Genomic DNA, 25,532 nt, shown 5'->3' with positions numbered 1-25,532 from the left:
GGCACTCGTAGCGCATCTCCTACGTGGCGCGTAGCGTCCATGCAGCAGCTAGGGTGCAACCTAGCACATGGAGGAAGAACTAAACTAGGAGGGATCATGACGTCACGCGCTCAGCCTCTGCAAGCCATCCTCCTCTGACGCCGTTGCCGAGGGGCCTTTTGCGCACTACTCTTGAGAAAGAGGCCCTCCACATTTACCAGACTGCCAACCAGCCTGGATCGCGGTGCTTTTTAGTCTGACGCAACACAGCGAGAGAGCGAAACCGAAACCGAAATCCGGCTAAGAACTACCGCTGCCTTATTACGTGAGGGCCTATTTTCCATGATGTTTTCATTATATTTTTTATGAGTTGGCCTCAAGATTATGACGTCAAGCTCCCTCCTAGTTTTTCCTTCTCCATGCCCTAGCAGCTGCAGCAGGTGCACGGCGTGCCGCCGAAGTGGCCGGTCCGGCCGGGCGCGGAGGCAGGGAGACGCGTGACGTCACAGCTTCCAAGGGGAAGTAGTTCGGGGCGCCGCCGCAAGGTGCACCAGTTCAAGGAGGCAGTGAGGGGGAAAAAGGTCTATCCGGTGGCTTCGTCCAAAATGCGATGCGGTTTAAGTCGTCTTAGGAAGTCCAGCTTTCATTCCAGAAGAAAACTAGACCGCCTAAAATTTAATGCAGTATCCCTTAATGCACCCCGCAGGCGAATTCTCAAGCGGCTATCTATTTTGAGCTGCTCGCAGGCAGCCAACAACCCAGGTCCATTTCGTCATGATTTCAGGTAACGCACTACTTTCTCTACCAATTTTCGTTAGTTTTACTTGAATGCAGGCAATTTTTTTGGTCGTTGTCGGCAAGTTTTATTACTGCGTAAGCGTTATGAGTGCCATTAGGTGAAAATGCCGGCGCATGCCTCAGCGTGGCCTCCGAACGAAGTCTCGGAGTAAAAGTGCGAGAAGTGGGCCTAGTTGGTTGCACATGTGGAAGAAGTTAGCGCAAAACATAGACAGAGACCGAGAAGAAACACACAAGACAACAGACGAGCGTTTCTTCTCGGTCTGTGTCTAAGTTTTGTGCTAACTTCTTCCACATCATGCAAGGCCATCTTGCCCGACAACACGCTCTTCTGGTTGTACATCATACATATAACGCGCTATACACTTTACTGACGAACACCAAACAAATGACCCGACGCACAAAGCGGGAACTGACAACTGCGTATCCGTGACGAAGGTTTTCTTATTTTATACATAAGTGACACGTGCTGCGCTGTTAGAACCTGAGTGCGAATTATAAAAAATGCGAAGGCTATAAGCTGCCTAGGTGGCGCGGTGGTTATGGCGCTCAGCTGCTGACCCGAAAGACACGGGTTCGATCCCGGCCGCGGCGGTCGAAATTCGATGGAGGCGAAATTCAAAAGGCCCGTGTACTTTGCGATGTCAGTGCACGTTAAAGAACCCGAGGTGGTCCAAATTTCCGGAGACCTTCACTACGGCTCTCCACATAGCCTGAGTCGCTTTGGGACGTTAAACCCCATGAACCAAACCAATGCTGAATGATAAAGCAATGGAAGAAAGACGATAGACACCAAACTCAAATAAAGCGAGTTCTCACGGTGGAAAACATCCACCACAGAATGAGTCCCGCACATTAAGATGTCATCGCGGCAGCCTCAGCTGTTCCAATTCGCTATCTGACATCTGCATCATCTAAAAATAAAACAATGCTTACACGTTTCTCGGAACTTAGAGGTATATTCGTTGAGGGTACAATGATTTCTCTTTCTGTTTCGTTTTTCTATCTGTGGCCAATGCGTTCCCAGCTTTCCCGGGTGATTCATTAGACCACACTAGTTTTCACGCATCCCCACACAAGTGTTCACACATCTACCTTTTTGACGAACATACGGTATTCCTCATGCCAATGGGATGCAGGATGCAACTTCGCTGCCACACTCGACGAAGCGCCTATGGTGCTTGATGGTGCAGGTGGGACCTCTGACAGCTTCACCTTCACCGCCTCTTTCAGCTGGCAAACCTGAAAGTTGTTTATGAGCTGGGAAGACGACTGGTACAATGTATGTAACTGGGATTTTATTCAGAAAATCGTTTTTGCAGAATATTCGGCATGGCAAAAATGACCAAGTAGCTTGGCTAAAATACAGTGGACATTCCGACATTCTTCTGGCTTCAATCACAGAAAAGTCCTAAGAATGATGACAGACAAGAAGCGGAAAGAAAAAGAAGAAACCAAGGAAAAGGCGCGGCCAGTCGTCCTCTCCTGTGCACACTGTTTTCCATCGCCTGAGGAAAAGAGCAGGTAAACACGACGTGGCAGTCGTCTTCACAGCACCTACAAAAGGTTCAGGCTTGTGCTCTGAAACGAACAGTGATGGTGAAGACCTGTCTAATCTAGCACTAGAAGGGCGTCAGCGAAAGCGAAGTTGTATATTGCATCCCGCTGGCATGCGGATTGCAGTATTTAGGTCACACAGGCAGATGTGTGAACAAAAGGTTAGGGCAGCATGAAAACAAGGGTGGTCTGACCACCCACTCGGGCAAGCTGGCAACTCTTTGTGACCGTTGCTAAGATTGTAGGCCTCTATTTGATAGAACCTCCATCACTGCTCATGCAGAGAACAAAAAAAAGTAATCATTGCGAGCCATAACGCGTATATCTGCAAGTTTTGAGGAATGTGTAAGCAATGTTTAACTGTCAGTGTCAGGTAGAGAACTGGAGCTGATGAGGCATTCACGGTGACATTTCAACGTGTCGGACCAATCCTGTGGTTGATGTTTTCAATCGCATAGCGCCTGTCTTGTTTCTTATGTTGCGTTTCTGTTGTCCTTCTTCTATTACTTTTTGTTTTAGCACTCTCAGTTTTTACAATTCACACTGGTTCTAATAGCGCAGCACGTGTCGTTTCCGTATAAAATGGGAAAACGTTCTTTATAAACAAATAGTTGTCAGTTCGTGCCTTCTCTGTCGTGTCATTTGTTTTGCGTCCGCTGGTGAAATGTATAGCACGTTGCATGTAAGAAGCCTTCGGCACCTGCCGCGAGCCGAGCGCGAGAACCACTCCCGCACGAGAGGCGAAACGAAACCCTGCATTGGAGAAGGCGCAGCAACGGCCCATAGCCGGCGGCGAGTCTGGAGAGAAGGAAGGTGGCGCCGAAAACACTAACCAGATAAGTAACGAAATACAAGAGCAACAACTGTAAGCATAAATCACTAGCGAGCCACTAGACCGGGCCAGAGTAAGGCTTGATTAACTGGTGAAGCTTTCAGGCAATGGGATGCGGCCATAGGAAAGGCATGGAATCGGAAAGCGTTATACTGAAAGCGCATTCTACTCACGCAGTTCATCGCACCTGAGTTATCGTGCCTTAGTGGGCACAATACCCGTTCGTTTCCTGTGTCCACCAAAAACGCATTCACGCGTAAAATTCGTGTGTGCCTCTGAGTCTTGCGCAGGATGCGAATAATTCTCAAAACTTCAAGGTTTGGCTCCTGGAATTGATGTGAGTAAAGAGCAGGGCGGAGACGATGCTATGCCGGTCTTATGCATCCATGCAGGAGTGCGAGCAGAGGCCGTGCGAATTCGATGTAGAAGGGTCGCCTGAGATCTTCTCAGTCCCTTGGTCACACATGGCTTGTGGGACGCACTCCACAGGGTACTGAAGTGATCGAGCACCGTTTTCCTGCAGAGACTTTTCCCATCTTGAGGTACTTTTTTTGATGGAATCCTTGAGAGAGCTTTATGGGCGAGACTGTCTGCCACCTAATTACCGTTGACTCCTATGTGAGAGGGCACCCACTGGAAATGTAGAGCAAAGCCTCTGCTGTGCAGATTCTGCACCAAGCGCAGAGAGCTTAGAGACAAGGCGTCAGTAGGGAATCCGCGCTCTAACCTCTGAAGGGCAGATTTTGAATCATTTAGGATGACAACAGGTTGAGCCAGACAAGACCCTAACTTCCGCAAAGCCGCCTCAATAGCGACGCTTTCAGCCGTTGTGGAGGATACGACAGCAGTACAGCGTACGGACCACTTACAGTCCAAAGAAGGAATGTAAAAAGCCGCTGCGCTAGCTTGTTTGACCTTGTCCACAGAACCATCCGTGAAAATTTGAAGGTGGCAGGCATTCTCTGCTTCCAAGTATTCCAGTACAAGCGAACGCGTTGCTGCCAAAGGAGAGCTGCGCTTTGCGCTCACTTGGAGAATTGTGACCTTACAGTCGAGGGTAGGAAAAGACCAGGGGGGTTTCAACCGTTTCCTTTGCCTTCGGACATTAATGCCTAAAGAACTAAGAGTATTGAGTGCCAAGTAAGCCTTCGACTCATATCTCTTGCAGAGCCGCTGGAGAAGGGATCGCCCAGCTACCGTCTCTCCTAAGCGGTCAAGATGCATTAATAGTCTCTGAGAAGCGATAAGGCTAAGAGGTTTCGATAGGGACTCATGAAGTACTGCCTTATTCGCAGCCGCCTGGGGAACTCCAATGGCTCTTCTTAGGCCCTTTCTGTGGACAACTTCGAGACGCTCAAGTTGTGATGCCGAGGGGGATGTGGTGTGTGCGGGGATATCGAACATTATATTATGTACTGCCCAGAGTACAATGCGGAAAGGCATGTGATGTTCGCTTCCTTCAAGAAGACAGGAACCCGTCACAGCACACTGCAGAACATTGTCTACCCGAGTGGAAACCAGACATGCAGAAGGGAGGCTGCACGCCTTCTTTTAACATATCTGCAGAACACGGATCTTGTTTTTAAATGGTGACAGCAGGAACGGACAATGGCCTACTGTGATTGAATGTGTGCGTAGATGGTGTCTTCCCGAGTGGACTACATTATACTGTGAGTGAATGTGTGTATGGAGTGTGGCACTACAATGGCCTATGTTCTACTGTGACTGAATATGTGCATAGATGGTGACTTCTGGAGTGGACTGTGATGTGAACTGTATGGATTGATTGTGTGCATAGATGGTGACTGCGGGAGAGAATGTGTGCTATTATAAGAGACTGTGCGCTTAGCGTGGTAGATGCGGCATTGTTAATATCGAAGGGACGCTGCGGTGGAGCAATTGCCGGCAGACAAAGCAAGGCTAACCCCACCTGTAGCAATCAACACCTCAACCTCAAGCTCAACCTTGATGTGAGTAAGGATGACAACAGGGAAACTAACCGGTGCATGGTAGCCATTCCAGTTGTATAAAAGGGGCATAACTTGAAGCTGGATATACAGTTGGAGTCCAGGCGCCGTGTTCTGTACCGCTCTCTAAATCGCTCTCAAGTTTGAGAGCGTGACGTCAAAATGACGGCACCGGAAGACGCCGACCATGGATCAACCAATTAGCAGCAGGGTTGCGGTGGCTCCACCTCGGAAGTGTTTATTCGCACGACAAGGGACCGTAGGCTAACGTTTTCCTGTAAAAATGAAGTGAATAAAATAATTATTGTTTTATTTTTCTAAGAATCTGTATTTGAACTCAACAACCCCAAGCAAAACAAGAGGTGTTCTCAGTTTTGCAATTAAATTTGCTTTAGCGTAGCTTCTCTTGCCATGAGGGCCCGCTGGCAGTGGTATCGCGTGAATATGGCGACCTGAAAGAAATCAGCTGATTCCATGGCTAGTTCCTGTTTTTTTTTCGTGTCGCTAAAGTCGAGGTACTTTGCAGATGTCTTAAGTGCGCGGAAAAATCTGTTTGAAGGCAGTGAATGCTACGGCCCTGTCGAGATCAACTTACACGGAGCGGTCGGCTCGAAAATCGACGACGACAACTCTAGTCCCTGTTCTCGGTCGGCGCCTATCGATGACCGAGTGAAGTGTGGTTGTGTTTTTTTTTCTTTAGAAAATACCAGAAAACCATGAATCATCACACAGAAGCAACTGCCGACAGACGGGAGCAGACAGGTGCAGCTGCTGATAGCTTGCAATCTCGGTGCGAGAAATGAGAGCCGACATGACCTGCCTCTGAGGCAACAATCACTGTTGTGCCTCGCAACCAAGTGATGCCGCCCACATCGGGCTGAGCACTCGATGTTACGTTGGTGTTTTTCTTTGCTCCCTTCGGTAGATGTTCAGTGTTGCGGTATTTTTTTTTGCCTGTGCAAGATGCAGAAATTGCGATGTTTATGCTCCACTTAGTTTTTTTAGAGGGAAAGGAAGCACTTGACTTGATAGCTTTGCTATTGTCTCCGAGGAGGGAACGACCTCGGTTCATTAACATCATTTGCTGATCTTCTAATATATGGCAGCCGATGGGGGCACTTGTCACTGCAGGCTTCTGGCCACACATAGGTTGGCCAAGCACACAAACATATCACACACTTGCACATGTGTGTTGTACACTGACATGAGGCAATGACAGTGGCAACAGGAATAGTGACTGATATGACTCTCCACGCCAGTATGGTGAGTCGTTGCTAGACGCTAGAATTTCCACCGCAACTGTCGCTGCACCGCTCTAGATACGCCTGCCTCTGGAGACTGGTTGCCCTAGAGAGGCTGAAAATACAGTAGCGCATTGCTCTTCCCAGGAGGCAGGTGAGGAGGGATCCTGTCTCTACGAGGTAGCCACCATTTCGAGGTGGCCCGTTGTTATCTGGGTCGGTGGCAGTGTCGCCTGCACCATCTGCTGATATGGGCACATCAAAACAGAGGCTGTGAAGTGCAGCACGTGCGGTGATGATGCGCATTGTCTACTCCCAATAGCAGGGCTCTTCGGCGCACTGACGGAGCGCTCAACCACAGACTGCTTGAAATCATGTGGCGTGTTGCACAAGCCTTCTCCTGAGTTGGGTCTGTGATGCCACACCACTGGCCCAGGCAGCCATGGCTCCAGTGGGTACAAATTGTCTCCTGCATAACAAAAAATGACGCAGTTAAGCATGTCCTTTCTCGGCGATCTCAACAACATAACAGGAAACTCTGCTATAAAATAGCGATTCGTGCTAAGTAGCCCAAAGCCGGAAAACGCATGATTGAGGTGTATGAGTGAGCACTGCTGTAAGATCAGACCTTTACCATTATACTAATTGTTGTAATTGTTTAGTTTGTGCTGACCAGCGAAGGCAGCCGCACGCCCCCCTATTGGCCTGAGTTCCTATCGTTCATGCTTCTCTCCCTCTTCTGTAACCCTCTCAGTACGAGAGGGTATATAATCGCGGTTCTGGGCAATAAACGTTGTTGTTCACTGCCGACCATTGTTCGAGATGCTGCGCGGTTCGCGCTGACTTTACTACAGTGGCGACGAGTGCGGAAACTACCCATGCGGTAAAAGTTGAAGCCGACAGCCTGTCGCAACTTGAAGCACAGACGAGAACTATGACCAGCCTGCAGCTCCCGACCTTCGACGACACGTCAGATAAGTGGAAAGCGTACCTTATAAGGGCAGAAGCATATTTTGAAGCCAATGCTATTACTGACTCAAAGCAGCAGCGAGCCTTGCTTGTGGCAGCACTCAGCACGCAGACGGTGCAAGTGTTAGCGGGACGGATTGCACCCCGGACACCGAATTCCCTCACCTATGATGAAGCAGTCGCAGCTTTAAACAGCTACTACGACCCGAAGCGTCACGAGATAGCGGAGAGCTATAAATTTTTCACCCGTTGCCAGCAAGAGGGTGAGGCAGTGCGCGCATTTCTGGTCGAAATACGGCGCATAGCAGACGGCTGCAACTTTGGGAGTGCGCTAGACCGAATGCTGCGGGATAGAATTGTTTGCGGTGTACGCTCAACTAACCTACGCAAGCAGTTACTGGCGAAGAAAGACTTGACGCTGGAGGAGGCCGAAGCGCTGGAAATAGCAGCAGAAACAGCCGAGAACGATGCAAACGATATCAGTGGAGCACCACCAACGGTGCTAAGAATGCAAGCCAGTCATCGCTCTTCGTCGCGAGATACCAGCGGGGCAGCGCAAGAGTGCGGACGATGTGGAAGCACGAAGCACGATGATAACGCCTGCCGCTGGGCTAACGCACGGTGTTTCCGCTGCAGGCAACGTGGTCATTTGGCGAAGAAATGCTACAGGGCGAGAACAGATGAAAATGCTGCTAGGCGAACCGCGAGTGTCAAGACACTGATAGTTGAAACCGCGTCTAGAAACGAGAACAAGGATGAGGCACACATCTGGACGCTAATTTCTGGTAGGAAAAACGGCCTGGAACCACCGTTACGCCGCACATTTCGGTGGGGGGAAATAGATCTAGACATGGAAGTGGACACAGGATCCCCGGTGTGCGTCATATCACGGAACGTTTACGACCGACACAGAGCGCAGTGGCCACGCTTGAAATCGCCGCATGTGAAGTTGTCATGTTACGCGGGACAACTGCCGGTGCTTGGCGAACTTGAACTTCCGGTGCAATTCAAGAACGTGTCTGTAACCTGTCCACTCGTGGTGCTTGACTGTTCAGGACCGAGTCTATGCGGCCGCGATCTGATTGCGGCACTTGGCAAGACGGGTGTTACGATGGAAGAACTCACTGCGCCGGATTCGACAACAGGAAACACGCCGAGTGACCACATGGTGAACAGACTGCTCGCTGAGTATAAGGATGTTTTTTCGATAGACCAGGGGCTCATCAAGGGACCGCCAGCCAGCCTAAAACTAAAGGAAACGGCGACACCGAAATTCTGTAAGGCCAGATCACTTCCTTACGCTTTCCGTGATAAGGTCTCTCGTGAAATTGATCGGTTATTGTCCCTTGGTGTCTTATCTCCTGTGCAACATTCAGAATGGGCTACGCCCATCGTAGTTGTCTTGAAGAAAGATGGCACCGTAAGAATATGCGGAGACTTCAAAGTCACGCTTAACCCTGCCTGTGATATCGAGCATTACCCTCTTCCAGTGATCGAGGACATGTTCGCAAACTTAAATGGAGGTGAATACTTTAGCACCTTGGATTTGAAGGACGCGTACAACCAAGTGCCCCTTGACGAAGCGTCACGCGGACTTTGTATCATTAACACACATCGCGGACTTTTTCGTTACAACAGACTCCCGTTTGGTATAGCTTCTGCCCCAGCTATATTTCAAAGGAAGATGGACGCTGTACTCGGCGGGCTACCAGGCGTCCAAGCTTACCTTGACGACGTGTTAGTGTCAGAAGGCAAAGGGGACAAGGAAGCGCGGCTCAAGAAAGTGTTGGAACGATTCCGAGAGCATGGTGTCAAGCTTAGGGCCGACAAATGCAAGTTCCGGCAGCCTTCAGTGACTTACCTCGGGCATCGTATCGATCGGCAAGGCCTACACCCTATGGAAAAGAACGTAGACGCCATCATGCAAGCCCCGCGCCCGAGTAACGTGAGCGAGCTACGTTCGTTCCTTGGTATGCTCACGTACTACGCACGGTTTCTGCCGAATATGTCGACTGTGCTCAGCCCGTTATATCGGCTCATGGAAAAAGGAAGCCGTTGGGAGTGGCTACAGCCGCAGCAGTTGGCGTTCGAGCGAGCTAAACAAAGCCTCAAAAATGCACAAATTCTCGTGCATTTTGATCCTAACAAGGAGCTGAAACTAGAGTGTGACGCATCTCCGTATGGTGTGGGCGCAGTGCTGTTTCATTCGATAGGAAATGAGCACAGGCCAATTGGGTTCCGTTCCAGAACACTTACAAAAGCAGAACAAAACTACTCGCAGCTGGAGCGAGAAGCACTAGCCCTCATCTTTGGCGTTTCTCGCTTTCGTGACTATCTTCTAGGTCGGCAGTTTACCCTGGTGACCGACCATCAACCACTGCTGGGACTGCTCAGACCTGACCGCCAGACGCCACCGATGGCTGCCGCGCGAATTCAACGGTGGGCGCTATTCTTGGGTGGCTACCAGTACAAGCTACAGTACGTGCCAGGGAAACAGCTGCTGACAGCAGATGCCCTCAGCAGGCTACCAGCGCCGACTATGGAACCGGGGACCGATGGTGAACCGCCGGAATATGTCCTTTCATTGGAATCCCTGGAAGAAGGTATAGTGACGACGCACGAATTGCAGGAGCTGACGGCCAAGGACCCGATGTTAGCCAGTGTCACGCACTTCATTTTGCATGGATGGCCTCAAACCACTAAAGGAATGGCGCCAGACTTGTTGCCGTTTTTTGAACGTAAGCTGGAGCTATCGTTGGCTCACCGTCTGATCTACTGGGGCAACAGAGTGGTGATACCGCGGAAAGCGCGGGAACGGATGCTGCAGCTGCTACATGAAACGCATCAGGGCTCCTCGTCAATGAAATCAGTCGCGCGGTCATTATTTTGGTGGCCAGGCCTGGACAGAGACATTCAAAACTTGTCTGCGCAGTGCCGCAACTGCGTGCAAAGCCTGCCAATGCCTACGGCAGCCCCACCAGTGAGTTGGCCAAAGACAGCGGTCTGGTGGTCTCGTATACACATCGATTTTGCAGGCCCGTTAGCAGGCAAGATGATATTAATAGTGGTTGATGCCCACACGAAGTGGATTGAAGCAGTACCCTTGCAGCACGCAAATACAGCTAGTACAATCCGATGCTTAAGGAGCATGTTTTGCCGGTTTGGCGTGCCACGCACAATCGTGTCCGATAATGGCACACAATTCACAAGTCAAGAATTCGCCACTTTCATATCGAAAAACAATATCGTGCACCTGCGCACTGCGCCTTTCCATCCCCAATCTAACGGAGCAACAGAAAGAGCGGTTCGGACCGTGAAGGACGGGTTGCGGAAAATGGGAGACGGACAGCTGGAAGATAACCTCATGCGGTTGTTATTCAATTACAGGCGGACCGCCCAAAGAGAAGGAAGGTCACCTTCCGAGATGCTTCTCGGCTATCAGCTGCGTTCCCGACTAGACACATGTCTCCCACCCAGAGCTGTGGACTCGTCGTCGGACGCTCACGACTGGACCATCTCGCCAGGCAGCAGCGTATACGTGCGAAATTACGGCACCGGCAAAAGATGGGTGCCTGGGAGGGTACAGACCACTTCGGGGGCGAGAATGGTAACAGTGAACACGCCAACCGGAGCAGTGCAGCGCCACGTCGACCAAGTCCGCCGTCGTCAAGAGTTTACGCCAGGGACTGCGTCTGTAGAGGCCACTGCAAGAGCGCAGTTAGAAGGCGGTCCTGACCAGGTGACCAGTGCGGATCTGTCACCTGTGCATACGCCCAGTACCACTGGGTCGGAACAAGAACAAAGCCCTCAGCCGCTAGCAGCCGACCAGAGTGAAGTACCATCTCCAGCAATCACGGAGCGTCCAGTGGTTCCGGCGGGATTGACTGACCCCCTGCAGCCCACGCTCAGACGATCGACCAGAATAAGAAAACCGGTACAGCGGTTTCACTTTTAAGGGAGGAGAAATGTTGTAATTGTTTGGTTTGTGCTGACCAGCGAAGGCAGCCGCACGCCCCCCTATTGGCCTGAGTTCCTATCGTTCATGCTTCTCTCCCTCTTCTGTAACCCTCTCAGTACGAGAGGGTATATAATCGCGGTTCTGGGCAATAAACGTTGTTGTTCACTGCCGACCATTGTTCGAGATGCTGCGCGGTTCGCGCTGACTTTACTACACTAATACAAATGATGTGCTATGATTGCCTGCACGACACAAGGGCCGTCAGGTGCATTTTGCAGTGGTTTCTTAGCCAAGTATCTCAACAATGTTATATGTGTCCTATGTTTCTGCTGCAATTATAAACAAAAGGGTGACAATACACTGTATCATACTGTAACGTGATTGCATAGGTGTAACTAGCCAGGCTGAACTAGTAGGTTTAGCAGATAAGGGTAAATGCATAGTGGTGGAGCTCAATATGTGCGACGGAGGTGGCCCGAACGTTGACACTGCTTTTTTTCCGTTACCCAGGAAAAACTCCCCGTCGCGCAGCCGGCCTTCCTCCTCTTTTGAGTGCCGCCAGACGAGCGCGTCGTGGAAGGATCCGAGTCAGCGCGTGTCCACGGCCAGAATGCACATGTTCACTCCACAGATCTGAGAAAAAACGCGCACAGCGCGAACTTACTCCTGTTGCCGAGGCCCACACTAGTAACCGAACTCATGCGGTCAAAAACAGTAGCCGAGGTATACTCACTGTCATGTTTGTAGCGTAGTACCCCTTGCGGCTTGTTCGTAGCGCTGCCTCGCGGCTCCCTGATGGCGATGAGTGTGCAATCGACATACCCGATGACGCCGGGGATGCCGCCGGGTCGAAAGTTTAGGCAAATGAAGCCCTCCTTCGCCGCCGCCTTCTCTTCAGATCTCCGCGGAAAGCGAACACACGCCCAAATCGGGCCCACCCAGCGTTGACACTAGTCTCCGCCGCCCGCCGCAAGTACTTGTTCGCAGTCGATTGGGCTGCGCCGACGTTTTCTTCATTTCCTGCGGTGCCTTAAAACCCAGCGGTGGCGAAGAAGCGCCGCGCACACAGCACCTGCCGCTCCACTGAGAGGGCACTCATCCACACACCTCCCAATTCAACAGCGAGTTCGTCGCACAGCCAATCTGCAGTCTCCTTCCTAAGTCGAAGCGTTGAAATAACTCGTCCCGCGCTTCAAACTCGTGTTCATGCACACCACTACACCGCTTCTCGTGGGGCCACCCGCGTATTAGACGCTGTGAACAGCCGCCATTTTCGCTCACAAAGATTTCGAGTGGTTTAAGAGCTACGTTTTTCGCTCTCAATTGTAAGTCTGCGTAATTAGATGCGCAACGTCAATACTTCAGCCGTGTTCACTAAATAAATAGCAGCCGCTGGTGACGCAAAAATCATTTGCCAAGGCCGGCCAATAGGAGCGGGCAATGTGTCGGCATTGTGAGCATTTTAGTAGCGTTTCATGATTGAGAGCGGTACAGAATACGGCCGCACGTTCTGCAGCTAGAACATCGATTAAAGCAGGCTTGGTGAAACTTACGGCTTTAAAAGTATGATCGGCCTTAATTGTATAATATCGGCATTAATGGTATAATCGGAATTTAAGTAAGTAACTGTATTATGCAGCAAGCAATACAGTTTATCCCTGCGGGTAGCGTAAGGCTAAAGGCTCAGAAGCCTGACGAGGCCTTAGCCCCCACGCACTTGTTTACAGCCTTCAGGAGCAGAATCACATTTTCTTCAGATAAATCCTTTACGCTGTTACAATAGCACAAAAATATTTCCGCACTTTCAAATACAACACAAGGAGTACAGCAATTGAACAATACAATACAGCAATACAACACAAATACACTGAAAATTTTTTTTAAGGAAGGAGGGTACGGATACAGCCACGTACAACCGAAACTAACACTTGATAGAATCCAAGCCAAAAACTAAAAAAGACGTTAGTAAAAGTTTTTAATAATATCACCTGGAGGATTGAGCCTTATCTTAGATTGTGTAGTGCAATAAAGAGAATCTCAGTCACCGACAGCATGATAGCCATATACTGAGGTTCAGTTATACTTGTAATTTGTTCATGACTCTAAAATGTATTTAAAAGCTCTGATTACCTGGCTGAAGTCAATATCAAATTTGTGTGGGTTAATTAGTTCGGCTACATGGTAGTCCATACCCTGTTTGTCATAGTTATGAATTTTTTAATCTTTCTTTTAGGGATATCCATTACATGACTGAGCCTCATAATGAGACTCCGGATAGTGCGGAACCGGAAGTGTCTATCTGAATAATCGCCTAATCGTGTATGTTCTCCAGCAGCCTCTGCCGTCGGCTCGTTCCATGGCTGAAGGTGGCTCGGATTCCCGGGCTGCCACGTGCCGAGGCAAGCTGCAGTACCGGCGCTCCAAGATCAACCACGAAATCATCAAACAGATGACGACGCGCGATGGAGCTGAAAAGCTCTTCAAGGCTACCACGAACAAGAAGCTCCGTGAAACAGTGGATCTGGAACTGAGCTTGCTCAACTAAAACCTCCAGCTGCTTAAGGAGCAGCTGGCTGAGCTCAACAGTTCGGTGCAAATCTACCAGAGTGAGAACCAGTCATAGGTGGTGCCAATGATCCCTCTGGGCCTCAAGGATACCAAGGACATAAACTTTAAGGAGCCATTCAAGGACTTTATCATGGAACAGTACAGTGAAGATAGTTCCATGTATGAGAGCGCCGTTCAGGAATTCATGGATGTTCGGAAGGCTGCCTGTACCCCAACACGAGACCAGGCAGGTGTTCAGCAACTCTTCGAGTACTACAACCTGCTCTACTTTGTGTACAGGCGTTGAAAAGATAGCATGACGAATGTGACAAGATAGCATGAAGCTTGTATACAAAATACCAGCACAAACGTGACACAGCTTGTTAAATAACGACAAAAAAGGCATATCTGGGCAAAAAGGCTAAAGGCACAAGAACCAAAGGAGGAAGAAGCATCCAACAGCACACTCACAACTGAGGCTCTCCCAGCTGCAGTGTTGTGTTTGCTGTGAGGAGGCCTGCAAGCTTCCGGTCCTGTACGCAGCCATCGAGGAATTCTCGTAGCGTGAGCTTGCCTTCGCCATCAGTGTCCATCTTGGTGAAGACTGCTCCTGTGCGCTCTTCCGGAGTGTCCTCATCGGAGGCGGCGGCACCGGACTCCAGCATTTCATAGAGAGCCTGGATAATCTTGACCATCTCTGTGCGGTCAATGTTGCCGTCGCCGTTGATGTCGTACATGCGGAAGGCCCACTTCAGTCGCTCCTCCGAGCCCTGGCTACCCGTCACACCAATGGTTAGCAGGAACTCCTTGAAGTCAATGTGGCTGTTGTTGTCCGCATCAAACGTGCGGAAGACGTGGTCACAGGACTTCTCGGGGTTGCCCGTCGTGAAGAACATGCAGTACATCTCCAGAAACTTTGCACGAGACAGCTTCCCTGTCGGGAAGTCTTGCTTGAACCCTGCATACCAGTCGCATATTGTGGCATCATCATGGTCATTGTGCTTCTTGAGGAACTGGAGATCTTCATTGGTCAGATCCACAGCCTTTGTGTTTGAGCAGCCCATCATGAGTCATATGTGAGATGCCCAGATTCGTGATAATGTAGGGCCGGTGCGACGGTCAAACAGCGTCCGCGGCGGATAAAGTCCAAGCAGATACACACACACAGACACACACACAGACACACAAGGGCGCTCTAGCTCGCGGGGGCACAAGTCCCGAAGGCTGAGCAGGCGGCGGCTTACGACCACGATAGTGCGGAGCCGGAAGTGTCTACTTGAATGCTCAACATATGCTTCGATAAAAATCATGAGATTTGAACAGCTCCACCACTAGGAAGAAGAGAAAATAGAACAGCGACCGATCATATCTTTGCTGTATTTTAGGATCGCTCAAAGCTTTAGAATTTTTTTCCACTGCCAATTGCCCAACAATGAAAAAATTGGAGGACGCTTAATCTTCGCCTTTAATAGTGGAACGCGACAGCGTGTTGCAGCACTGCCAGGGAGTCCACGGAACGCCATCGCCCGTTCGTCGCGACGCCTTGCCCGTTGACTAATTTCTCTGCTACGTGCAGTGAAACGGACGCGCGGAGCGGCAAACTACGTAGAAGCGCTGCCGGGCGCCTTGCCGAAACGCGCGGGACTCAAGTTGCAGTCGTAGTTCGTCGGCACATCGTTCTCGTCAAACCCGATGTCACGAACGCCGGCATAGCTTCCGCGCCGAATGAGTGGGCAGCAAGCCGCAAGCTTCGTGGTGAATGCGCTTTGGATGTGCGCTTCGTTGTTCGCCGCTCACCACGTGATTCCTGCGTGCCCGCACGGCCCCACTGCGCCCGAACGAGACGAGCCGTAGGCGCAGCTGTTGCGCGCTATCTCTTGGGGCAGTGGCGTGCATTGTGAGGAGGAGGAGGAGGGAGAAGCAGGATTTTTCGCTCGCAGCCATCGCTGCTGACGCCGACGACATTGGCTTTTCTGTGGCACGGGGCCCGTAACGCTGTCGCGTTAAAAAAAGTTTCGGACAGTGCTCAGTTGGCAGAGACACCGAGCGCTTTCTGTTCCGTGTGTCGCTTTTCCGGTCATCTTCATAGCTTTGTTGTTTAATTTCTCGTGTATTACACACCATCTAAGTGCTCTAAACGGCCAATTATTACAAATTTTCGATGGCGATTGACTGACTTGGCGCCAATTATCATTTAATCACCGGGGCTAAGGCAAGAATCTCCGCATGAAAATTATATATGTGTAGCCCGATTCGACCTCGTCGAATCTGCATAATGCATGTATGGCCTACGCACCACACCACGCATTGTTATTTGCAAATAGCGGAGGCATCTTCAGATGCGTAGAGCACACTAATTGTTCATAACTTCAACCAGTGAGGGAACAGAGACACACAAGCAGAGCAGGATTGGGGAAAGGGAAGGAAGTGGGCCGCAACGCTACTCTGTTACCGCCAGTAGGGTCGTGAAAGTCGTAATCAAGGACCTACAAACTCTATTCCCTCAAAGGACACTGCCTAAGTGGAGAAGGTACGGAGCGACCAGTCACGTCTTTCCAGGCGCATTACCTCTATTCCTTCCCTAAGATTCACAATACGGATAGTTTTTGAAAATTGTTGCTTCTAAGCCTGCGAACCAACTGAAAGGCGCGCACACAACGCGCAGATGACATTCTACCCTCGCTGGAGAAGCAACGCTTCGTCGCACGTGCCTACCCGTGTTGCTGACGCGTCACCTGGACGACATCCGGGGAAGCGGAACTGTATTTGGCTGCCTGACGGACGCGCGAACTGAAAAGCTGCTGCTGGTTTTAAATTGGTTCACTTTGGCAGCAGCGGCAGCACCGAGCACCCAATCTGGCGCTGTGCTTCCTGCACAGGTTGATGTACTGGTCTAGATCCCGTTTCCAGCAAATTTGTTGCTGCTGCTGCTGTGCAAAGCAAAAAGTGGCGATGTCGGTTCTCTGTTGCCGTCATGCCTCGAGAAATTGCGAATTTCATGAATGATTTCAGGCAGAAAATGCGCGAAATGCGGTCTTCAGTTTAAAAAGAGCTACAAAGAGGGTGTCACACAAAAGTGTGCTTACGATGTAGTATGGTAAGCGCTTTGTGTGCGTGCAAGTCTATACACCAGACAGAACGCTTCGAAGGGGAAACTCCAAACGCTACACCTTATACATGCCTGAACAACAAACAAAACAGCGCACTACACATACAACAAGATAACTCTACAGAAACACCGCAGTCCTACCACATTAATGGTGCTCACGCGTAAACCACGAAGTCACACTCATACAGTGTTGCTGCCAAACGCGGGTAGTACGCACGCTACCACGGACGCGGGGTACGGACATAAACCAGGGTGGCATCTTGTTTCAAGAAACAGCGCTTATGCACGAGAAGAGTGTTGTGTAGGCTCAGGGGAAGGGAGTCGGTGCTGTCACGTCGCCTTAGCTGGATGTCGGCTTTGGAGCGTCCTCGCACCGGTGACGAGGTCTTGGAGGTAGCAACAGGTGCTGTCTGAGTCTTCGTTTCGGAGGCGTTGACACAGGGCCCGCGTTTCGAAGACGGGGTCAGCGTCGTGGTCCACAGGACCAGTGCACCATCCTGTGGGGACCACGCCTGGTCAGTAGGCCTTACGGTTGAACATATCCTGCAGCAGCTGACGGCCGTGTGCCAACGTCCGCACCTAGAACGTTCCTCATCCTGTGCACCTCACCACCCTTCCTTTTATACGTCCACTTCATTTTCTTCTACTTCTGCCTCGTTTTCGGTTTCTTCGTCACCTTCTCCATCTCTTCCAAAAATGCCACCCCCGCTCTCTTTTCTTCTCTTTTCTTTTTCTCTCAAGTGCCACGTGCCAATTAGCCTGCCTTTCGTTTGGTCCAGTATTTTACTCATCACTCTTTTCTTTTCGCTCGTGACAATGGCCTCTCTGTTTAAGAATTTTTTTCTCCAGAAGCCTGCTGTCTCCTGTCCTTGAAGCACACGAAACCACCCCCACACAACACCTCACCACTTTACGCAGCACTCCTCAAAATCACACATGTTAACGAATGTTTCCACCACCACAACTGTTGCACTGACGACCGCATTAAGGCCCTGTATAAGAACAAATGTCAGTTCCTTAATTTTATACACCTGCCACCCATCACATCTCCAGCAACAGCATACAAAATGTTAGTGCACGCACAAAACCAAAATTAACACTACCTATTAATGTACAGCCACGTTCGCTAGTCGTACTCAACTTCTCAACTGTTATGTTTTCCGCACCTTTTCGCCCGACATTTTGCTCATAAAATCTGCACCAACATTTTCTCTTCCTTTAATCTACTCGATGCTAAAATCAGACTCTTGTAGTGTCAGACTCCATCTCATCACTCTGCCATTCGTCATCTTACTTTTATTCAAATATTCCAGCGGCTGGTGATTAGGCTGCAGTGGCAACGGTTTCCCACAACAATATAGATGGAAAACGTTCCACCGCCCATACCAAAGCAAGACATTCTTTTTCTACAGTGGAGTAATTTTTCTCTGCTTTATTAAGCTTCTTACTGGCATAAGACACTGGATGCAAGAACCCATCTTGTTCCTGCAAAAACAGATTTCCGAGGGCTCTGTCTGAAGCATCTGTACGCGAAACAAATGTTTGTTCCATGTTAGGAGCCAGCAACACCGGTAGTAGCACCACAATTTGTTTTAACCTTGCGAAGGCTTGCACATGCACGGGCGTCCATTTTACCTTACTATTACCTCCTTTTTTTGTTAATCCCACTAACGGCTCTGCAACGTCCGCGTAATTAGGTATAAACTCTCTATATAAGCCAGTAAACCCGAGAAACGATGTACTTCCTTCCTAGTTCTCTGTGGCTGAGCTGCTTGTATTTTGTCTAGGATATCTTCATAATCATAATCATCATCATCATCAGCAGCAGCAGCAGCAGCAGCAGCAGCACCCTTCTTACACCCATTGCTGAGCAAAGGCCTCTCCCATGTGTGTCCAATTAACCCTGTCCTTTGCCAGCTGCATCCACCTTTTGCCTGCCAACTTCTTAATCTAATCCGACCACCTAACCTTCTGCCGCCCCTGCTACGCTTACTTTCTCTTGGTATCCACTCCGTTACCCTTAAGGACCAGCGGTTATCTTGCCTTCTCATTACATGCCTTGTCCAAGCCCATTTTTCCCTCTTGATTCCGACTAGGATGTCATTAACCCGCGTTTGTTCCCTCACCCACTCTGCCCGCTTCCGGTCTCTTAACGGTGCACCTACCAATTTTCTTTCCATGGCTTGCTGCGTTGTCCTTAACTGAAGCTGAACTCTTTTCGTTAGCCTCCATGTTTCCGCCCCGTAGGTGAGTACCGGTAATATACGGCTGTTGTACACTTTTCTCTTGAGGGAAATTGGTAAACAGCCACTCATGGTCTGAGAGAACCTGCCATATGCGGTCCACCCCATTCTGATCCTTTTAGTTATTTCCCTCTCATGATCCGGATCTTCTGTCACTACCTGCCTTAAGTAGACGTATTCCTTTACAACTTCCAGGCTCTCGCTGCCGATTGTGAAGTGCTGTTGCCTTGCTAGACTGTTGAACATTAATTTTGTGTTCTCCATGTTAGTATTTAGACCCATCGTTCTGCTCCGCCTGTCTAACTCATTCATCATGATTTGCAGTTCACGTCCTGAGTGACTCAGCAAGGCAATGTCATCAGAGAATCGCAGATTATTTAGGTATTCTCCATTTACTCTTATTCCCAACTGTTCCCAATTCATGCCTCGGAATACCTCCTGTAAACAGGCGGTGAATAGCATTGGCGAGATTGTGTCTCCTTGCATGACGCCCTTCCTTATTGGAATCTTATTGCTGACTTTATGGAGGACTATAGTAGCTGTGCAGTTGCTATATATACCTTCCAGTATTTTGACATAAGGCTCTTCTACCCCCTGATTACGCAATGCCTGTACGACTGCTGAGGTTTCCACTGAGTCAAATGCTTTCTCGTAATCAATGAATGCTATATATAGAGGTTGGTTATATTCTGCGCATTTCTGATTGATAGTGTGATTGATAGTGTGAATATGATCTATTGTTGAATATCCATTACGAAAGCCTGCCTGATCATTTGATTGATTAAAGTCTAAGGTTGCCCTGACACTATTAGCGATTACCTTAGTAAATACTTTGTAGGTAACGGATAGTAAGCTTACGGGTCTCTAACTTTTCAAGTCCTTGGCGTCTCCCTTCTTATGAATTAAGATAATGTTTGCATTCTTCCAAGGTTCTGGTACAGCGAGGTCTTAAGGCATTGCGTATACAGGGTGGCTAGTTTTTCTAGCACGATGTCCCCTCCATCTTTCAACAGATGTGCTGTTACCTGATCCTCCCAAGTTGATTTTCCCCTTTCCATTGCTCCTAAGGCTTTCTTTACTTCATCTTTTGTTACTGTCGGGATGACGCATTCCTGTGCACTAATGTCTTTCTCATTAACGCTCTGATTACATTGGCTACTGTACAGGTCTGTGTAGAACTCTTCGGCTACGTTAACTATCTTATCCATATTGTTAATGACATTGCCCTGCTTGTCTCTTAGCGCATACATCTGGTTTTTGCCTGTGCCCACTTTCCTCTTCACCACATTTAGGCTACCCCAGTTCTTTAGAGCATGCTCCATTCTTTCCATACTAAAAACTTCCTTATGTCGGCTACCTTGCGCTTATTTATTAACTTCGAAAGCTCTGTCAGTTCTATACGGTCGGTAGGTTTAGACGCCCTCATACTTTGGCGCTTCTTAATCAGATCTTTCGTCACCTGAGATAGCTTTCGGATATCTTGCTTTGAAGTAACGCGACCCAGTCCCACGGTACGGCCCAGAAATGCCACAGCTTCAGACCCTCTCTCGCATTTGGTTGGCTTAATCGTCGGGTTAGCCATCCGGATTCTGTCAAATAGCCTTTTTAATGTTCATAAGTGCTAGGGCCACGAGTGAGTCGCCACTAACATGTCGTTAATATAATGTGCTACATTCTCAAGGCCTGGCAGCACCTTCCTCATTAGCTCTGTAAATAAAGCTGCTGCAGCTTTCAAACCAAAAGCATGAAGATGAAATGGTACAGTCCACTCACGCAAGAGAGCGCGGTGTTTTTCTTTGACGATACCTGCATGAGTATCGGCCAGTAGCCCTTAACTAGATCCAGCTTCGCATAGAACTTGTTCGCAACTTTAGCGAAGACAGCATCAATTCACGGAATAGTTCCGGCATCCGCTACCAAAACATGGTTCAAGCGCCGAAAGTCAAGACAAAGTCGGTTTGAACCGTCCTGCTTCTTCACAACCACTAGAGAAGCGTTATACGGTGAATTTGACCTCTCAATCACACCATGCTACAACATTTCTTTTACTTCCTTCTCTATTGTGTCTTGTAAAGGAAGCGGTAATGGATACTGCTTGACGTTAACATGTCATCAAGATTTTTAGATATGTTAATGACTTTCTTATTGTACTTAACAGAAATGACGGTTCCTTCAAGGATGATGTTCCTAATGTCCGAACTTTGTTTCGTAACCATTTCCGTCCTCTAGAACTAACGTTTGAACTACCTCAAAAAGGGGTTCAAATTCCTAGACATCAACGTCATACTGCATCATGATCGGACATGCTGGATGTTCAAACCTCGAGGCGAGAAACCATTATTGCCTTTTCATTCAACACTCTCTAAACTTGTAAAACATTCCATTGTTCGCCTTTCTTTTGTTAATTCTTTAATGAAGTCCTGTCCGCACGTCATCCATGAAAGTTTTTCTCAGCAGTGCAAGCGGATGGAGAACGCTGGTTACCCTTCCCATGTTCTGGTCTCTGTAGCGGAAGGCGTTCAAAAAAAATTCTGCCAGAAAAAAACACTAGAAATTCAAGAGGCTACGCTTAAGAACGAAAAAGTTGCTGTCATCCCTTACTTTCATCGGCGTTACCATAATCTTAAAAAAATAGCGCAGCGTTCGGGAGCCAGAGTGGTTTTTTCAGCCCCCAAAAAGTTACGTTATTTGTGCACAAAAAATTTGACAAAATCCAAAAAGGCGGTTGGCTGTATTAAGAAACATAAAAATAAATTTGTTGACTGCCTTGAAAATATCGTTTACTAGATACCTCTTTCCTGTGGCAAACAGTATGTAGGCCAAACAGGCAGATGCCTGAATGATAGGCTTCGGGAACATGGGCGTGACGTTAGTGATATGCGTGGGAAAGGTTTGTCAGCCCATTGCCGTGTGTGTCAGTGTATACCACTCCTAAAAAAATGTGCGGTCTTGAAAATCCACAAAAACCACCTAACACGAGAGATAATTGAAGCGGAATGGATTTCCTTGCTGGAAGATTAATGTGTGAGTAGCCCTTCAGTAGCTCTGTTGCCAAAGGAGCTCTTATATCTGTCTGGTATGCATTCCATAATGCGATACAGCGCGAATAAAGACGGGGACGAAGCGAGACAAGACACCACGTCTTGTCTCGCTTCGTCCCCGTCTTTATTCGCGCTGTATCGCATTATGGAAAATTACCAACTAGCCCGATCTGCCACTCTTGCATGATATGCATTGCTAGCTGGGGTTTGATAGTAATTGTATGATAAGTCAATATATAAAAACCACTCGTCTTTTACGAAATAAATATTTGTTGGGAGTTAGCGCTCTGTGGTGTCGTCTTTCTGTGTCCCTGTTTTTTTGCGCTATGAATTCTACTCTTAATGAGGTGATGACGGTGAGCGGTAAACGGAGGAGAGAATCGTGTTGCGATTGCTCAACGGTAGTGCACTGCAGTGACATTCAAGCCAAATTGACTCGCATTGAATTTCGTTAAATGAAATATCGTGCCGACGTATATAATTCATATCGTGTTTAATGAATATGGCAGATCCACCACCACGAGAAGTGTCACTATGACAGTACTCCGAGACATAGTTTGTCAGCCCGTATAAATTACCGCCATTGCGTGATAACCATGTCTAAGATAGACAGATGCATGTAAATGAATGATCCAGAAGTGTAAGCAGCGTAAGAAGGTCGTGATTATCTTTACGTAGGCAACAGATATTAAGGCGCAACAGTGATAGTGAAGCCAGTTTGTCATGAAAAATTGCTTTTGCTCGTTGGTAAGTATAAATGCTCATATAAATGTGGATGTGTCAGATGAAAGGAGAGTTGTCACTGCCTATGTAAAGATGGTAAGGTCAGCAACACACGAGATGCGATAGACTGTGCTCTTATCGGCCTTTCTGGCTTTGATTGAGCAGTTATTGGTCCAGAGGTACTTCCACTGCTTTTGCTTCTTGAGTTCACGCGCCTGCCCAAAAAGTCGTTTTCGTTCAGGTGTCAGGTGATCACTAACATAGAGAGGCTTCTCCGAGCTTTGGGGGAATCCGATATAGACTGTCGACAGCCTGTCCTCCCTTGCTTTAGGGCAGAATTCAATTTTCTTGTCTCTTGACAAAAATCGCGCAATGATGTTATTATCTGTTTAGGCAGGAACGCGGTGTGCCGTGTCGATGTCAGATGGTGTAACCGGACGCCCGATTTTGTCACCAATGGCTTGCGCAATAGCTAAGCAACTTTCAGCTTGTGTTGTTGGAACGTCTTTGACCTCGATGTTGTTTAAGCGCGAGTATTGCTCAAGATCAGACATGCGTTGTGACAGTTGTTCGTTTTTTTGTTTCAGCAGTTCGGTTTTTTCTTTGAGCACTTTGTTTTCTTCGGTGAGGGTTTCATTGTTTTTTTATCGTTTTATAGAGTTCATTGAACGTGCCTAGAGTTGTCTTCATCGCGACCATTTCAACCCGGAGTGACTGGATTTCTTTTGCAAGCTCGGCACAAGTCGGCATGGTTCAATCGTCCCGTACAGACCGTTTAGGCAGCAGTGGCAGCAGCAGAATATCAGATCAATGCCTTACTATAGTGAAGAAAATAGCATGTACACTAACCTAATAAACAGATGGAAGAAATTAGTTGTTTTCGCAACCACTGCTGCCGCAAGCACTGCTGCCCAAATGACCAGAAGCGGTGCGTGCTGCGTCTTCTTATAGGAGGCTTGGCCGGCAGGTGTCAGGTGCAGCAGGCCGTTCCCGATGACAAGGCAGGCAGCCTTGCACGTGTTGATATTCGCAGGCTCGATATGATCGGGTGCTGGTTCCGTGCGGGGCGTCGATTTCCTGAATAAACAGATGAAAGAACTTAGTTGTTTTCGCAACCACTGCTGCCGCAACCACTGCTGCCCCAATGGCACTGCTTCCAGGAATCTCGTTGCCATATCCACTAGAGTTAGTATGTAACGATTTCTTTTATGGGACGCCGATATTGTGTGTCCAATAATGTCCAGAGCTACTTTCGGAAATGGAAGGTCAGTGATGAGCTTGGTACCCAAAGGTACTCGACCCACTCTTTCCTTCTGTATTGTACGTTCGCAGATGCCGCATAACTTCACATATCTTTTAAGTTCACTTGGAATCTCTGGCCAAAAGAATTATTCCATTTTCCCATATACGGTGTTCTTCACACTCTGGTGCCCAGCTAAAATCAAGTCGCGACCCAAGCTTAACAGCTCTGGTCTCAAAATTTTTGGGACCTCTAGCTACCTGATTTCTCTTCCTGTATTAGGCACATCGTCTATACAATAAGTCATCTTGAAGCAGGAACCCTTGTTTAGGGAGGGTCCCCACCTGCGGTAATAGGGCGCTTTTCCTCTTCTGAACCCTGCACGCTCGCTAGCTGCAACTTTAATTCTATCAACTCTCTTTCGCGAACCATTCTTCTAATCTCGTGTTCTTCCTACTCTCAAGCACGTGCTGCTCGTCTTTACTCCTCTCTGGCCCGCGCTGCTCGGCATGCCTCCCGCTCCTCTGCAGCTTTGGCCGTCTCTGCCGCTTCCTCCTTGGCCAATCCTAATTTAATCACTTACTTTAAAATATCCTCGAAGTCCATCTTTGGTATGTCAGCACACCCACAGAGCTATCGCTGACAAATGGGTCCGAAATAGAATCCTGGCAGGCTCGCCAAACATTGTCACAAAAAAATGTGCTTCCAATGAAGAATGGTAAGCTCTCTGTGCGTGTGAAAGCCTACAAAGCAGAGAGAAGGCTTTGGAGGGGGAACTCAAGACGCCACACTTTATACATGACTCAACAACAAACAAAGCAGCGCACTACTCATACACCAAGATGACTCTACAGAAAACACCACTGTCCTAGAACACCAATGGTCCTCACGCGTAAACCTCAAAGTCACACCCATGCAGTGTTGCTACCAAACTCGGGTGGTTCGCACGCTCTCTCGGACGCGGCGTACAGACAAAAACTCACGTGGTACCTTGTTTCAAGAGACGGCGCTGTTCCATGAGGGGAGTGTTGAGGAGGATCAGGGGAAGGGTGTCGGTGCTGCCACGTCTCCTGTAGCCTTAAGCCGGATGTCGACGTTGGAGTGTCCTCGCAACGGTGACGAGGTCTGGGAGGTAGCAACAGCCGCTGGCTGAGTCGTCGTTCCGGAGGCGTTGACACAGGGCCCGCGTTCTGAAGACGAGGTCAGCGCTGTGATCCACGGCGCCGAGGCATCAGCCGGTGGGGACCACGGCTGATAAGTAGGCCTCACGATTGAACACCTCCTGCAGCAGCTGACGGCCGTGCGCCAACGTCCGCACTTAGAACGTT

At 48.9% G+C, this 25,532-nt stretch overlaps 2 pseudogenes; one reads left to right on the top strand and one right to left on the bottom strand.

Annotated features, from left to right (window-relative positions):
• Positions 1 to 7,306: 7,306 nt before the first annotated feature.
• On the top strand, positions 7,307 to 10,242 carry LOC144122195 (uncharacterized; annotated as a pseudogene).
• Positions 10,243 to 14,263: 4,021 nt separating this feature from the next.
• On the bottom strand, positions 14,264 to 14,912 carry LOC144119477 (hippocalcin-like protein 1 pseudogene; annotated as a pseudogene).
• Between the last annotated feature and the right edge of the window lie 10,620 nt (positions 14,913 to 25,532).

Source organism: Amblyomma americanum, chromosome 2 (genome assembly GCF_052857255.1).
Source record: "Amblyomma americanum isolate KBUSLIRL-KWMA chromosome 2, ASM5285725v1, whole genome shotgun sequence".
Taxonomy (NCBI): domain Eukaryota; kingdom Metazoa; phylum Arthropoda; class Arachnida; order Ixodida; family Ixodidae; genus Amblyomma; species Amblyomma americanum.
This window is presented reverse-complemented; position numbering and strand designations above follow the sequence as displayed.